Raw genomic sequence first — 17,242 nt, 5'->3', positions numbered from 1 at the left:
TGCCCAGGGGGAGAGGAGCCAGGTACCCACTGCAGCAAGGTGGAGATGGGTTTAATGCAAGACAGCCTAGACCCACAGGAGTTGCAACACAATGCTGGATGTGTGGAAAGATAGGCCACATGTCGCAAGTGTGTAGGAGCAGATGTGGAATGCAGCAGAAGGGGGGGGCGACATAGCAACCGACATACCATGCCGAGCAGCCTGATGTTTATGCCCAAGATCAGATGCAGACACATGCGCCGCAAATGGTGCCAGCACAACATACACCAATACAGTCACAACAGCCCATGATGTATATATCGCAGGCATAGGGGTACACACAGCCACCACAAACAGCATTGCAAGCACCGACGCAGCATAATGCTTTAGCCACAAGACACACAGACACCACAATGTAGACTCCCGTACAGAGACTAGGGGAAGAAATTGTAGTGGGAGGAAACCATTTCACTGGGATGGGGATGACGTTATATCCACAATAGGACAGCCCAAACACTAACTTTCTCTTTTCTCATAGATACAGGGGCCTCCAGATCCTTTATTAGAGAGGGGAGATACCCTATGTCATGTATTGCCATGAATGCTCAAGGTTTCTCTGGGGCTAAGGATTTGATTCCTTTTACTGACAAACTGCCAATTTCTATATTCCCAACATACACCAGTTAACATAACGGCAAGGGACATGATGTGCAAGCTTAATATGGCCATTTCCGTCACTGAGCAAGGGATAGTGTGTTCCACTCCAGGAATTCACTACATGAACGCACAAGAATGTATTCATGCATTCATGCATTTTATGATTAAACTGTACAGAGGGGGGTGCCCCTAGATCCCGAGTTATTCCAGTATGGGGTGGGAGTGTTATTAGCATGGCTCCCAGGGAATCAGGGGAAACTGCTTCACTGCTCTATGAGTTCTTGTTTAGACTAGAGATTCCCCTAGACGAGGCAGAAGGACAGGTGTTCCCACTAGAATTGGAGACTGTTATGGTGAGAGACGAAAGAATAGTACTTCATGGGACTGATAACACAGGAGAAGCATGGAGAGCAGTAATTGCAGTAGGAGAGGGGCATAGACTGACCTGACAGACGAAGAATTGTTTTGGGATGACTACTCAGATATTGAAACAGTGTTCTTCATGCGCATAACTTATTGAGTGAGAATTCATTATAGGGAAGTCCCACAGAGAATGGCCCTAAGGTAAAAGACGCTAGCGCCATTTCTTGAGGACGACTTGCAACAAGTACCAAGCATATTTTTGCTAAACAGCCTGTGAGACGTTGGCCTGTTGAAAGGGGTGGGAGCTGTTAAAATTAAGCCCAAGCCAGGGGTGAGTCTACCATGGGCAAAACAATACCCTCTATCAAGGGAAGCAGACAAAGGTATTTTTGAGACATTTTCCTTGCTAGTGCAGCAAGGGATTTTGGTGCCATCAGAATCACAGTGTAACACAGCTGTGTACCCAGTGAAGAAGGCGACAGTGGGATCGTGGCATTTTATTCAGGATTTGCACAATCAGAGGAACAACATTGTTGAAGCAGAGTTCCCTTTAGTTCCCAATCCCGCCACAATACTGTGTAGTATTCCGCCAGAAGCCACCAATTTCACAGTGATAGATTTGAAGAATGCTTTCTTCTCTATCCCGCTTCACGAAGAATCACGGGATCTGATGTCATTTCTATGTAGAAATTTACTATGGAAACATATGAGACTTCCTCAAGGGTACAACGAGTCTCCTTCTATGTTCAATAGGGTCTTCCAAATGGAGGCACGGTCATTCAGTATGTAGATGACATTTTGATATGTAGCATGTCAGAAGAGCAGTGGCGGAAGGACTCAGTGCAGTTGCTGACAGTACTAGCAGAAAAGGGTTTCAAGGTGGACAAGGTGAAACTGCAATATTGCCAGAACGAGGTTTCATATATTGGACAGTTAATATTGCAGGAAGGCAGTAAGGTAACCCCTAAAAGAGCACACATGATTTTCAGAATGCCGCCACCAAAGACTGTGAGGGAAATGCAGCAATATTTAAGACTCTGTAATTATGGCAGGGTCTGGGTGTTGGACTACATCACACATACTAGACCTCTTTTAGGCCCAGAGTGGGGACGGCAAAGTAACATGGACAGAGGAGATGACAGAAGCATTTGAAGAACTGAAAGGGCCAATATGCACAGCCTCAGTGTTGGGGATTCCAGACTAAAATTCTGAATTTTATTTGTTTTCACACTCCAACGGAGTAGTGAAGATGGCAGTGCTCACAAAGAAAATGACCGAAGGACACAAACCAATATCTTACTACAGCGTACATTTAGACCTAGTGATGAGAGGTCATTATTCTTGAGAACAATGAGTGGCTTCTGCTGCCTTTGCAGTAGAAAAATCAGCAAGTGTTACAAGGGGCTGTAGCACCACGCTGTACGTGGAACGTGGCCTTTTTCCCGTTCTTGAAAGGCCCAAGAGCACATTGACCACACAGAAAGCATCTGGATACAGGAGATTATCTCGAATCCGGTGATAAATGTAGTAAGGAGCAGAGTCTGAACCCAGCGACATTCAGAGCAGAACCATTAGAATCAAGAGACTATGTACACGGCTGTACCATGTACACAGAATATTATGATGACATTCCTAGAGTGAGGAAAATTGCCCTCGGAGGAGGGGAGGTACTTTTTATTGATGGATCCTCAACTATTGACCAGACAAAAGGGGAAAGACATGCTGGGACAGCAGTTATAAAGTTAAAGCCGCGTGGGACATTGAAGTAGTGGCGAGTTTGGGATTAGCCCTACATTTCTCAGCACAAGTGGCAAAATTGGCAGCACTTATAATGGCATTAGAAGCGCATGAGGAGATCACAGTGTTCTCTGACTCTGCCTATGTGACATCAACAGTACATGCAGGACTGTCACATTGGAAAAGGAGGGGCTATTGATGTTCTGATGGCACTCCGGTGCAGCACGTGCCTCTATTGGCTAGACTCCTAGATGCGCCGCAGCTCCCATCAGCCATAGTGGTAGTGAAATGCCAAGCCCACACATGGGGAGGACGCAGTTTCTCATGGCAATGAAGACGCAGAAGCAAAACGAACTGCAAATTCCATAGAGTTTGACACCCCACCTAATAAGCGCATATTAGCGCTTATCATGCTATTCGGAGAGGGATATAGTTTGTTGCCCATTACTCAAATAGTATAATTTCAGGGACGAGCACCAGCAGAGGAGAAAGAGCTGTGCATAAAGAGAGGGTGTTTGATATCCCCCACAGATGCACTGTGGCAACAGGGAAGCACAGGAAAGCTGGTTGTACCCTTTGCATTATAGCAGAGTGTGCTTATGTAGCTGCAGTACCTAACCCACCTTAGCAAAGATGTTCTTCAGAACATATAGGGCAAGACCGGTTCTGTCCAAACTTGGTGGAATATATTGCCACCTTTATGCACAACTGGATTGTCTGCCAGAAATTCAATGCGGGTCACACGCTGCACATAGTGCGAGGAGCAATAGTGCACCCTAATGGGTCCTTCCAGGATCTCCACATAGATCACATGGATATGATTCACAGTTATAATGGCTAAAGGTACATGCATGTAGCAGTGTGCCAGTTTTCTCACTGGAACGAAGCTGGTCCATGCTCACACCCCAATGCCCTCGGTGCGGCAGAATTCTTCGTCAGAGAGGTGTTCCCATGGTGGGGTGTGTTTTCGAGGTCCTGCGATCAGATAATGGACCTCACTTTGTAAATGAAGTGTTTGAGCATATCACAGCCCTGCTAGGGATTAAGCATATGTTTTCCTGCACTTACAACCCGCAAGCGAATGGGATTTCTGAACTCCTCAATGGCTTGCTCAAAGAAAAAATTGCAAAGATAAAAATGACACTGAAAAAGGGATGGCTCCATTGCCTGCCCTTAGTATTATTTGCATTGCACAATCAACCTACATCTGACCACCATTCAAACCCTCATGAGGTGGTGACAGGACGATGTATGTGCCTCCCACTTGCTCCTCCCACTAGAGAGCTGACGGAAGCCCAAAGTGTTGCTACTGTTCTTGGTGATGAAATGCATGAATATCTCACTTCGATGATGGCTAGTGCCTCTTTCATCTCTCAACAGCAGAAGCCCCAGCTGTGGAGGTCGAAGAAGGATGAAAAAGACAATGCACAAGTAGAACAATCTGAACTGCTTAAACCACCACATCTTTATCCAGGGGAATAAAGTCCTTTTAAGTAATTCTGTTAGACCGTGACACAAGCCGCGCTTTAATGGACTCTTTATCATAGAACAAGCAACAGACCGACATCGATTCCAGTCGCCGGGAGCATGGTCTGGTGGTGTCACCATTCTAGAGGTTGCCAGATGAATATGTTATATTTGATGCGAGGGACACGCAAGTTGATCGCCGCTTGTTTGGTTGTGAGACACCGGGATGAAACGGGGAGTGAACTGAGGGAGCGTGGACCCTGCTTCACAATGCAATGGGCGCTCAGTAACCCTTTCAGGGAGTTGAAGGCAGGGAGCGTGTATCTATGCTTTTGCAGGCCCCAAAGGAACCCAGGAGGGAGTTTGTTCCCTTTCTTATGCGCTTAATACTAGTGACTGGGCAATCCTTCAGACAGGGAGTGCATCCGTTCACCGGCTCATGTGATAAGTGATGCCTCGTGTGCCGCCGTACTTGAGATCTGGGTTCACCCAACGCCAAGGCCCGGACCCCTTTAGACGCCGAGTTGGGCTCCTTCGATCTGTTGAAGTCCTGCGATTTAAAACAGACACCGCTGGTTTGTGCGCCCTTTCTGCTGTCCTCCAGCGTTGTGCCAGAGGAGGGGAGGATCTCACTACAGCACAATACAGAGCCCGGGTTCGCCGGGCCGTCTAGTCCCTCACAATGGCGCCCACGGGACATTCTCCAGTCACTATTCTAGCACCTCTCAATTTGAATCCAGGGAGTCTTAATTTGCCTTTGATTCTCCCCACTGGTGTGTAAGGTTCATTTTCTTCTGGGGAAAGCTTAGTGGATCAGCCCTGCAGTGTGCAATCCATTGCATTCATTTTTGCCCTCTTGAAAATATCTTTACGCAATCTGTATTGGAGCCACTCCGTATTGTGCATGTTGCAAAATGATGCAAAATTGGTTTGCATCATATTTTGCAGTGTGTGCAAGTCGACAGAAAATGGGCCTAACTGCCAGATATATTATAGACTAGCATTTGCTCAATTAAACTCTGTGGGACAGCAGCATGCCCTTGTGATTCCATTCTCTGGCACTTAGGTAAGATTCTCTGTAGATTACCATTGAGTTCCTTTTTATCCTAGTGCTCACGAGTTCCTGGGAGGCTCTAGACCTGAATCTAGACCTGTTTCAATGTTCTTTCATGACTTACTTTCTGCATCTGTGTTTCCTATTGTCCTCAACAGCCCTGCTCGACTACTTCTGCATTGAATAATCACTTGTGCTTACATTTCTCAGAGCATTTTGCCAGTGTGGGAGTTTTGCTTTCTCTAATGTACAGTTTGTGTTTGTTTCTATGTATCTAATGTACAGTTTTGTCTATTGTAAAGGTAAGAATGTATTTATTTTTTAATGAGCCACAACATCTCACCTTGCAGCCACCTGATAGTATTAGGCTTCAGATGAGCATCAGAATGAGCGAACAAGGCCCTCTTGTGGGGTTCCTGGTGAGCAGAGCCATTGATTAGGTGCTCTGAAACTACTATTGTGGCAATTCTGCTCAGTGCAAATGCCTAATAATATAACATAATATAACATAATGTCATCAGTTCGGGGCAGTGTGGTATTATCAACAGGTGGGGTGTCCTTTATCTTTATTATCGGGAGGGGGAAACGTCCAAAAACAAAAATAAAAGACCCTTGTTCACTATACTGTGAGTGGGGGTTGTGGTGGGGTTCCCCGCAGCCGATTTGTAAAAAGTAAAAAAAAAAAAAATTTAAAAAAGAAAGGGCCCTGCGGAGCCGGTTCACCATCACGGAAGTGAAAGGGAAGAGCAGGCGTTGCATGGACACAGCGAGTCGGCGACACACAGTGAAGTGTGCTGCCGTAAGATAAGTAGAGGGGTGGGGGCAAGGGCAAAGGCAGGGACGTCATTTGGGGGTCGCCAGGGGTCGCAACTGCGACCTCTGTGGTGTCCCTTGCGACCTCTGTGGTGTCCCTTGCGACCTCTACTAAAAAAAAAATATTTTTTTTTTTTTTTTTTTTTTTTTTTAAGTTATGCAAGCTCCTGGGCTGTGGCTCTTTACTTCTGGGGTGGCTGGCTTTCTTGTTCAGGCCCCTTAAAAAAAAAAGACTTGAGGCACTTGTTCTTATTTTTCTTCTAAGACTTTCAGCACTGACCCTAAATAAGAAAGAATAGGAATACCAAATAATGTGTCTTTCTGGAATTCTATACAGTAATTGCTGGCCTCATTAAATGTTTATTTCAGGCACACTTCAGGGGGTGAGTCACTGATTTAGTCTGTTCTTAAACGCCTCACTAAGCCTAAGCCGTTCATCCTTCTGAGGTCGATAAATGAGTACCAACACAGGTTGGGTGATATTGGGTGTATATTTTTTCTATATAAAGCGCTTAATGATGTGTTATTATATAGCACTTACGCTTATCATTTGGTCATGGACGTCTGCTTGCATACACAGTCATTTGGTAATACGGGCCAATAAACACTGAACTTAATGATACGTATGGCGATCCATTCTTGTATGAATGTACACCATATAGTGATATCATAACTATATTTTTCATAGTGTACAATGCTATGTGATGCCACTTCCTGTTTTGTCAACGGGTGAAATGTCGTGTTCCATCGCTACCCGCTATATCACTTTGGGGCGGGGTCTAATGACATCGCTTCCTGTGATGTCATCAGAGGGTCAAGGGTCGGGTGATGTCACTTCCGCTACCCCTGGCATTTTGGTGAAATGACGTCCCTGGGCAAAGGCTGAAATGTTTCAGTCTTTTCTCCCGTGAACATTCCAGCCTTGGAAGACAAACAGTGGCAGAAGAAGAGTATGGACCAATTGGCAATTAAGTAGTAGGTTAGGATCACTTTCACTTTGTTTTTTTGGAGTGTTTCTTCTCTATTCGCACCCCTGAAGCATTGCGGTTTGGATGTTTTTTCCACGTTGCCCTGTTTTTTGGTATTACTGTTTACACCATTTTCGTGAGAACGCACCTTCTGTCGCAAAACGCATTGGCTTTCACCTATTAAAACCTTTCACCAAGCTGGTTGCTATTTTCATACATGCCAACATGATACATTCATTTGGGAGCCACTAGTTGAGTCCTGGTTTGATCTTTCCATTCTGGTACTTGCAATCCGGTATTTTCCCATTACAAACCCAAGACTACAAGTCCCAGAATGCAAAGTCAACAACAGGACTGTAGTAGCGGCCCCGAATTGAATGGATAATATTGGAGTGTATGTGTGTGGCTTGATTTCTTTCCCCTCTCAATGTTTGGTGGCTTTACTGCAGATCGCCAGGCAAAGCCAGCACTCAGGACAACTGTGAGTGTGCTCTGCATGGAAAGGATGGAATGCAAAGTCAGCCATGTGAAGATGTGTACATGTCACCTGCATGTGTAACCTCACACCAGTGCACAGATCAGTGCAGAGCAGCTTGACATCAAATCGTGATAATGTTTACTGTGCTATTGTATTACTTCTATGTTTATTGCCTCTCAGATTAATGTCCAATCCACAGGATCCTTGGCTCAGGTGGTGATCACAACTGGCACACTAACTTGTCATCCAGGTTTGTTCCTTTATTTGAATTATTGTACTTAGTTTATTTTTTTCCTATTATAAATCTACAAGTACAAGCCCCAGAATTAAAAGAATAAATAGGAGCAGGTAAGAATCTCCAGCATGACTTGAGACATACTGGCACTGGCAGGCGTGCCTTGCCACTAAATGTCCTCTGCATGAGAATGAATTTAGTAAAAGGGTGCTGATGCCAATTAAGGAAAAGTGAATTTTGAGCCTTTAGTGCAACAAAGAAAACCATACTTCCTTGCCATTTACAGCCTGGTTATTGTCTGGAACGTGCATGCTCTGCCTGGCTCCTATGTCACACCCATTGGGGTCCCAGACTTAAACATCTTTCTCCTCTCCAGGTGTCTGATCTGTGAGTGGTTTATAGTTCCCCCGGACACCCTGTTCACTGCCACCCTAAGTGATCTTGTTCAGGACATGGGCCTAGCAGAGGACGAAACTGAAGAGTGATGGATGTTGGGTATGGATGAATCATAACCACTAGCAGGAGAAAGATTGTATACAAGTGAAGCTTGATCCCACCCCAAAAGGAGCCGTCCATCCCAAATTGCTAGGCCCCACCACTTCTTCATGAGACCGGAAGCAACCTAGACACAGTTCAGCCTCATTGGGCATCATCAGTGAGGTGTAGAGTTGGCCGAATTATGAGTTTGGTGGTTCAGTAAGAAAGTAGTGGTAATTCCATTGTTTCCCTTTCTTTTGGCAGTAATGGAATTACTGGCATTTTTAACGCACTGATGAGTACTGAGTTTGAGTTTGAAGTGGAGGATTTACCTACCACATCATGCTGCAGCTAAATCCTCCACTTTACGGTAAGAAATCTTCAGATTATCTCTCGTGATAATTCCATCAAAATCCCAATGGAGTGCTACGGATTCCAAAACTTGGGATTTAAACCACTCTTCCACCACTCCTAATCCTGTGGTAAGGCCTTAGGTCCAAGTGGCAGGAATGGTAAATGAATTTGGTGGTAATTTGGCTGATGTCTTGCCAAATTACCACCAAACTCGTAATGAAGCCCAAATGTCCCAGCAGGCACAAGACCCACATCTGGACATACACGTACCAATTACAGTGACTGAAGCAAAACTGACGAGTTATGGATGGAGGCACTTGAATGAATCATAACCACTTACATTGCTCCCGGCAACCCTTCAAACCATTGCTTTTGGAGGGGTGCCTTCCACTGTTATTTCAGATAGCATGCATGATTTCAGAAGAGTCTCATGCCACGAGACTGGCTGCTTCCCAGCATTGAGGATGCAGAGAGAAGGTACAGAGTGGGGAAAGGGACTATATTCCTGGTTCATCATCTTAGAATTGATGTGGGGAGTGAAGCAGGGGAGTTCTCATAGTTCTTCTCCATCGTATTAGATCCAGGTCCAGGCAGAGGTACTTAGGAAGGGATTTCCAAAGCGTGGCACCTTCTAAATCTAGGGCCCTAATGCCTAACAGGCCTTTGTCTTGGCTGTGCTGCCGGGTTGGACACACAGTTTTTGGGTAGCCGGAAGGGCGGGTAGCGAGGGGACCCTGGTTTATCAGCCTATGGGACGCCCATGTAAGGCTTTATGGCCCAGGTAGAGAATCCTCAACTTGAAGTGTCATTTCCAGACTGAGGGCTTCTTAGCTAGGCAGATGTAGTGCACCTTTATAATCAGGGGGGCTTTGTGTATGTGATGGAGATTTGGCTGAGGGTCGCCATTGTAGAAAGTAAGGTTGGGCATTATGACAAGCAGTAAGACTAAGAGTGAGAGGGTGACTCCCTGGAGCCTCAAACCCTGATCAGCTCCCGAGACCACGAGGAGAGGAAATCACTTCCCTGGGCAGCAGAGGGCCCCATATCCTTTACTGCCATAAACATGAAGCAACAGTGGCGGACAGCCTGTAACAACACAAACCTGGGCTGTAATTCACTGCACCCTGCAGATTACCTATGAGTAATGTCTGAGCAGGGGGAGTGCCTAGCCACTAACCCTTAACAGTCATTGAACCACGTTGTGCTTCCAAGACTCTGCCTTCTTTGCCTACTTACTATCACTCATTCCTACCCAGTCCACAAGTTGTGCTGCCAATTGCGTTTTTTGAGTGACCTGAGTGCCCTGTACCAAAATCGAATGTTGATATCCTTACATCCGCGATGCCAATTTTGTTTTTTGTGTATTCTGAGTGCCCTGTACCAAAACCGAATTTAGGTGCCCTACACCTGCTTTGTGTGCTTTGATTGCTATCCCAGTGCATATCACTCCTTCTCCTATCTCTGTGGCACTCACCATCTCCCCCGCCTTTTCTAACTGCTATACTATCACCTAACCTCCCTCTCTCACAAAGTCTGGAAGAAAAAAGCATAAAAAAAGATATCCTGGCCACTAACCCTGGCCTACCTATCGCAGACACCTATGTCAGCGCGACTTCCCAACAGATCTTTACTGATATCCTCTCTCCAGATCTATGGACCCCTCATCTCATCTCTACTCTCCCTCCTCTTACATCCTCTCCCATTAATGGTGGAACCAAATTGGAAGTTCTCTTGGCGGGCTTCGCATCATCCAGGTGTATCATTAATGTGTATCACACTGACACCATCTTGGTTCAGGGTCCTCAGCCTAGACTCCTTCTCTTTAATCAGCGAATGCCATCCCTCATTAACTTCCTCCCTACTCCTGCTACTCCTTCCTCCACTCTCTCTGCCCCCCCGACTGGTGTACCACGCCCCTGTACTCGTCCTCGGAAAACCTTCAAAGGTGGAGATATCTTGCATCTAGTCACGCTCAATGCTCATTCTGCCAACAAGCACTCTGCCGACATCTTCCTCCTTCTTGAAGAACTTGGCATCGATATCCTCGCTCTTACCGAGACATGGCTCGAGGCCAGCTTAGTCACTGCTTTTGACTCCCTTCTCCCCGATGTCTATAAAATAATCTCGAAGCCTTGCGCCAACCGTGCAGGCGGGTGGGTTGCTCTTATTTTCCCTGAGAGGGTCCCTTCCTCCCTCATTCGCACCCAGACCTACTCTTCCTTCAAAAGCCTGGTCTGCAAGTTGGTAATCTCTCCCACCTCCTCTGTGACCATTGCCACCAGCTACAGGCCTCCTGGCTCTACCACCCTGTTCCTCTCTGAATGGGCTGATTTCTCCTTCTCTCTCCTCACAACCACCACTAAATTCCTTCTCATGGGTGATTGCAACATCCATCTTGACTCCTCAATCATGGTGTCCACTCTCTTCCATGACCTCTGCACCTCACTCTCCACCTCCATTCTCCCTTCTGGCCATACCCACTTGGCACGACACACTCTTGATACCTTCATCCACACATATCTTTGCCTCTCCTCCCCACTGATCACCCCACTCTCCTGGTCAGACCATTCTCTCCTCTCCTCTCACCTGGGTTCCCTCTGCCCTCTAACCGCACCTCCACCAGCCCTGCCAACCTCGATTATGAACATCCGTCTGTTGAAACGAGTGTCAGATGCTGCCTTCGCATCTACCTTCATCCTCCCCTCTCCCCACTCCAGACTCTACCTCCAACTCTGCCCTCAGCAACCTCCAACTTGCCATTACTAATACCCTTGACATTCTTACCCCAGTCAAGAGGATACACCTGAAACCTGCCTCTAAGCATAACACCTGGTATGACTCCGAACTTGCAGACCTGAAACGCAAGTGCAGAGCTGCAGAACGGAAGTGGCAGACCACAGGCTCACCCTCTGACAAACTAGAATGACGTCTGCTCCAAAGACAATACAGACTCACCATACGCAGCAAGAAAAGGGCCCACATCCAGGCTTGCGTCTCTGGTGCATCCAACAACATGGCTTAACTCTTTAAAATCTGCAGGGAACTAGCCGACCACTTCGCAGTATCCTCCTTGTTAGGGAGAATTCTCCAGAATGGCTAATTTCCCTTACCTACTGAGTCCCTCAGCAGCCTTGCTGGATTTGTAGGATTTATTTCTTTCACCTGGTAAGAGTGTGAGCCTTTTTTCCCACTCTTACATGTGTTTTGCTGTGTGTGTTTAACATTTTTGTGTTCATGGACTGTGGAGCTTCACCTACTCCATAGGTAACATCTTTTTTCTGTGTGTAACACAGCACCCTTAGTGCAGTGACACAGGGTTGTCTTTTTCAGACTTCCCACTTTAAACTCCATATTCTGGGACTGACTACTGTCTCTCAGCACATGTAAAGTTGCCATTGACTTTATTAGTCTTTTTAAATTCACAGACACAGTACAAACTGTCTTCCATGGAGTACTGGAAAGGGTTAAAAGTATCCCTTTTTGTCTGTCTCTCATGGAACATTATTTTGTTCCCCTTTCGTTAAGATTTGGCTGGTGGCAGTGGTATCTACCCTATTTTTCCTAACGCGGTCTATGTAAATAGCCTTGGTACTGCTTTAGGCTAAATTAGTAGCCTCGACCTTAAATCCGCTGGACCCCATTTACTTTTATTTGGTTTCCACTGGGTTTATTCGCCATTACTTTGTGTAAAAGTCTTTCTTGTGTTTTACTCTGCGCGCCAAACCCGATTTCGTTCCTTTGTTCGCCGTCCTTTGGCGGGCTTCTGCACAGAAGCCCTCCTTAGGCGCCTGAATGTCTGAGGGGTACAGGATGTGAGGGAGGGGTTTCAGACTCCCTGCACAGGGTCTCCTTGGAGACCCATGTCACACTCTGTATGATTGGCTTTGGTGACTGTCCTGCCAGGTCAGCCAGGCAGTGTGAATGAGGGAAAACTACATAAAAAGCAGGTCTCTGGGGCTTGGAAGGCAGAGTAGCCACTGGATCAAGAGAACCGAAGAGAAGCTGAAAGAAGAGGACCACTACCATGACTGAAACTCCCGGTGAAGCCCTGCTGCGAGACCGAATCTCCAAACTTTGACGACAAAGAAGATCTGCAAGGAATCTTCTTCCCTTGAGCTGGTGGGACCAACCAGTTCGCCAAACACCAAGAAAGGCCTCCCTCCCCTGGTCGAATTTGCTGTGCACAGCTGCAGTGAACTGGATAGCCAGGAGGACCGGACCCTGTTTGGGTTTTAAGGAGCGCACCTTTTATTTGTTGCTTTGCTCTGCTGCTGGTTTCTTCCCTGAGCAGTGCAGGACCCTCCAGTTTTCCTACTTTGTGTCAGTCCGACAGTTGCTTCAGGAACCGCGAGCCTGCAGGATCTGCCAGGAATGTCTGCCTCAGCTACAGCCTTCTTCTTAATTAAGGTATTGTTCTAACCCGGTTGTTTGTTCCGTCCGACCGTGGAGAAAGTGTTTGAAATCTTTCGCCAATCCAAGGTCTTGTCCTTCTCTACTCTTTTAAGTATCTTTTCTTCTGACCAACTTCGTTTCGAACTCTTGTCAAAGACTTAACCGCAAACTACTCTGAACTGTGTGATCCTCTGCAAAGACTCTGAACCATTAACATTGGCCCAGGCCTATTGATTTGAATCCTCATTGTAGTAAGCCCTTTTTAGATTTCCCTGCCAACTTACTTGTTGGTGCTGCTTAATTTTGTATAACCTTGTCTTTCCCTCCCTTTTAAATTGCTCGAGTGCCATTTTGCTCACACTTCATTTTGAGCCTAACTTGTCCAGAATTGATTGGGGGTTGTGTAGCATATTAAGAGTGTGATTATTCTGCTGCTTCACTTAGTGAATTGTTTTACAACTGATGTGTAAATAAATGCATATTCTTTTACTCAGAAACCTTGAGTTAGTGTTTGTTTGAACCATAGTAATTGCTGTCCTTTTTGTAACTATTGATACTGATCACTTTACTCTTGAGATAGGTCTGGCTGCTCAGCCATCGCTACCACTTTACTGTGTAGTACAGGCTTGTACTAAAAGTGAATTTGTACTGTCACTTGTAGTCTTAATTGTGTGTGGTGTTCCCAAAGGGTACTGCATATGATTCTGCCTAACGCTCCTCACCTCTTCCCTCCAAGGCCCTTTGCAATGCCCTGGGCACACTTCACTGAAACAACTCAGGACATCCTGAGTACCCTTTTATCCCACTCCCTCTCCCTTTTCCGTACACCCTTGCCTCCTGTGGCCTTCCACCCTCACTCCGCCTCCCTCTCCTCCTTCTCTTCTACCACACCTGATGAGGTCACCTGAGTTGTCCGTTCTATGAAGATCTCCTTCATAGAGGATTCCCCCTGCTCCTCCAGAACTATTAAGGACAACATCAGCTCCCTTACCCCTGCACTTGCTGATTTCTGAAACCGCTATTTTGCTATTGGATCTTTCCCCTCCTCCCTCAATCATTCTCTTGTGCGCCCCTCCTGAAAAAACCTTCTGCAGACCTGTCTCGTCCAGCCAACTGCTGCCCCATATCTATCACCCGCTTCCTTGGGAAACTCATGGAGAAGCTGGTCCTCCTCCAACTGACCCAGCACACTGAACTTGTTGGCTGCCTCCATGACCATCAATCTGGATTCAGAGCATCCAGAGGCATGGAAACCACTCTTCTGAACACCCATGAGGAACTGCTTGCATCTCTTGATTCCAACTCTCTATCTGTCCTCATTCTACTTGATCTCTCCTCTGCATTTGAATACAGTCACCCATCCCATCCTCATAAAACAGCTCCATGATACCCTAGGATTCTCGGAGAAGGCACTGGACTGGTGGACCTCCTTCCTCAGTGACCGTCCATCCCAGGTTATTCTGGGCTCTTTCACCTCCCGACCTCCATCTCCAACTGTGGCATCCCTCAGTGCTACAACCTTTCCCCCTGCCTCTTTAACAATTATCTTGTTCTGCTTGCACACCTCATTTCCAGCTTCTTCCCAAATTTCCAGTGTTATTCAGGTGACACATAACTCTTCTTCAAACTTCCCTTTAATCCTCTTCTTACTTCCTCCTTCATTTCTGACTGCCTATATCTGCCACCCAGTCCTGGTGTGCTTCCAATGATCTCTTGCTCAACACCAACAAGACAGGGATCCTTCCAATTGGGACCCCTGCTCCCTCTTTCTGTCCCTCCCTCTAGCCATCTTCTATGGGCTCTCCCCCTTCTCCTTCATCTGAGTCCAGAAAACTTTGAGTCATCTTCAACTACTCTTTTTCCTTCATCCCTTACATTCAGGACCTTTCCAAGAAGTCCCACTTCTAACTCCACCTTCTCAAAAGAATTCTCCCTTTCCTCACTTTCCTCCAGAAACGTAATGTCTGTAGAGCTCTGGTTTTCTCTAGGCTTGACTACTGCAATAGCCTTTTCATTAATCTATCCTTTTCTTCTCTATGACCCCTCCAGCTAATCCAGACTATGGCTGCAAGACTTATCCTTGGCCACAAGCCCATGGACCACATCGCCCCAGCCCTAAAAACTACATTGGCTCACTGTTGCTGCAATGATCAAATTCAAATCCCTCTGCATCATCCAAAAGGCTGTCTGGAGTTGGGAGCCACGCTATCTACAACTTGCTCTCACTAAATATTCTCCCTCCAGATCTCTACGTTCCTCCGGCACTATCCGGCACTAACTCTCTGCGAGTTAAGCGCTTCGCTAAACAGCAAGCTGGTTGCCAATCTCTCTCCGTGGCAGGCTCCCTCCTATAGAACATCCTCCCTCTTCCTCTTCTTCTTGAGCCCGATCTCCTCAAATTTTAGAAGCTCCTCAAGCTTTCCTTTACACCATCTCTTTCCCTCCCTCCCTCCCTCCACTGCTAATTTCCCACAGTTGTTGAGATTGGTGACCAGGGTGTATGTGTCCTCTCAGGTCCTGGCCTCCCACACACAATCACGTACAGCCTCCACTCTTCCCAGCACTTTACCTTGGTACCCTCCGGCCTATGTTACGACTGAGCCTGTACTTATTTATTATCGGCTGACCACTCCTCCTATACACTTACAGCAATTCACTCACAGCACTTCCCCCTTACTACAACTAGCACTTTCCCCCTACTCCATCATCCCTTTCAGCAGCTCACCTTTATACAACTAAACCCTCCTTCTTAGTTGGTGGAGTGATTTGTCTGGTTAAATCCGATAACGAACAAGACTCCTCCATGATAACTAGTTATGTGACCCCCAGCATTTGGTGATATATGGGAGCACTAACAGAGTACCTTCACGAAGTTGCTGCTGGTGTTACGCAACGGTAATACATTTATCAGGCACTTTTTATGCCTTGTGAAATTTGTGAGCAATATACCCTCTTTGAATTCAACATGCTATTATAATGGTCCTGTTTTCTATTCTGTTGCCTTCTCTACATGATCTGGACGACATTTTCGTATCCGCTTGCATCGACTGATGCCCTTTGCTTACAACTATGTATATGTACTACTTAATTTTTCTTCCTTTCAATCTCTAATTGGATTTGATCTATTTAAAACGGTGACCTGTTACCCTTCCCCCCTTGCTCCTGAGTTATACCTGACTTTTTCATGATATACAAAATGTATGCACCAATTCAACATTATGGATGTATACATTCTTGACAACTTATATAAAACGCACATTGGCATGATTTTTTATTTATTTGGGTTATGTTAAATTGTGCATACTAAATTGTAATTTTTTTTCACTAAACTTTCAGAATTTTGAAGTCAGAGGGTAGGCACGAACCCCCAACCTTTCAGGTACAAGCCACAACACTTACTGACTGCACCAGAGAGCCATGTATTTTGTAAGAGCCACACAGATGTAACATATGATGTGTGGCTTGAAGGAAGCCCCTTTCAGTGAAGCTCCTTTCAGTGAAGCATGGAACCCTAAGTCCATAATTGATTGATTCATGTATCCACCAAATGAATGCCAGGGAGTCCTGCTTGAAGCACTCCCCACAGCCCATGGAGCAAGGGTGCTGGTGGGCTTCCTCTCATGGAAGTGCATGTGTGTGCCCAGTGGGTGTTGCGCTGTCTGACCTCCCTCACTCACCATTGCAAGATAAATCGGTAGGCTGTCTCAGGGTGAGGGATTGCGCCCCTTGTGGACAGATGGAGAGTGGCATCAGCCCAGCCATACACATGGGGCTGCTTCACTCCATCAATAGCGCCATATTACATCGGATAGGTGGGCATCAGAGAGGCTTCTGGGCCATGTGAGAGGGGGTGGGGGAGGGTGACATTATCCCAGTTGGTCAGATTGGGCTAGCGGTGAACTGTGTGCTGGCACTGCCCCTGCTGATCCGTGTAAGGACTCAACAGCACTCCTGGCATTCAGGACTTTATATTGTGGCAGTGCTTGGTGGGAAATGGCACTCCCCGGACCGAGGATGGAGAATATGAGACTGTTTTCCTAACCAAGAGATGTTTTACATAAAATGCAATTATATGTAGATGGCCCTGGTACAGTTGGTGACATCACCTTGACTTGTTTGCATGAGATTTCTATGGTGAAAGTTGCACAGCATCAGACAATCATGGTTTGAAGTGTAATGCATTTAGTCAAAATTGAATGTGCCCCTTTTTTTCCGAAGCACGTGAACTTGTCCAGTATGGTGTAAGTTGGTAGTGGCTTCCAGAGGGC

Source organism: Ambystoma mexicanum, chromosome 3p, assembly GCF_040938575.1.
Source record: "Ambystoma mexicanum isolate Mex_15411 chromosome 3p, UKY_AmexF1_1, whole genome shotgun sequence".
In the NCBI taxonomy this organism is placed as follows: domain Eukaryota; kingdom Metazoa; phylum Chordata; class Amphibia; order Caudata; family Ambystomatidae; genus Ambystoma; species Ambystoma mexicanum.
Note: the sequence above shows the minus strand (reverse complement) of the source record.